Source organism: Tigriopus californicus, chromosome 8 (assembly GCF_007210705.1).
Source record: "Tigriopus californicus strain San Diego chromosome 8, Tcal_SD_v2.1, whole genome shotgun sequence".
NCBI classification, from domain to species: Eukaryota; Metazoa; Arthropoda; class Copepoda; order Harpacticoida; family Harpacticidae; genus Tigriopus; species Tigriopus californicus.
Genome location: NC_081447.1, coordinates 9,732,346 through 9,732,634, shown reverse-complemented (window position 1 = coordinate 9,732,634; position 289 = coordinate 9,732,346). Strand labels below are relative to the sequence as shown.

Below are 289 nucleotides of genomic sequence, written 5' to 3'. Positions count from 1 at the left end.
TTTGCTGTAACTGAAAACTTGGCCGACAAAATAAATCAACCACCTGCAAGAAATCCGAGCCGAATGTCGCCTAAAAGAGAACGGTACTGAACTAAACGGGCCCCCAAGTCTTGTATTGATTAGAACGAATTCGTGATGAGGGTTATGGCTCCCTCCTTGGGAATCAAAGCAAGGGAATGATCAGAACGGTTTTACGGAAGCAATGCAGATGGAATAATTCGATCGGTCAGACACGCATTGTGCGTAAATACCACGAAATCAGGCAAAATATTAGATAGTCGAAAACGAC

General features: G+C 43.6%; 1 protein-coding gene across 1 annotated transcript in view; it reads left to right on the top strand.

Annotated features, from left to right (window-relative positions):
• Window positions 1-289, top strand: part of LOC131885169 (purine nucleoside phosphorylase-like) — a 4,370-nt gene that overhangs the window by 286 nt on the left and 3,795 nt on the right. The window lies entirely within an intron of this gene.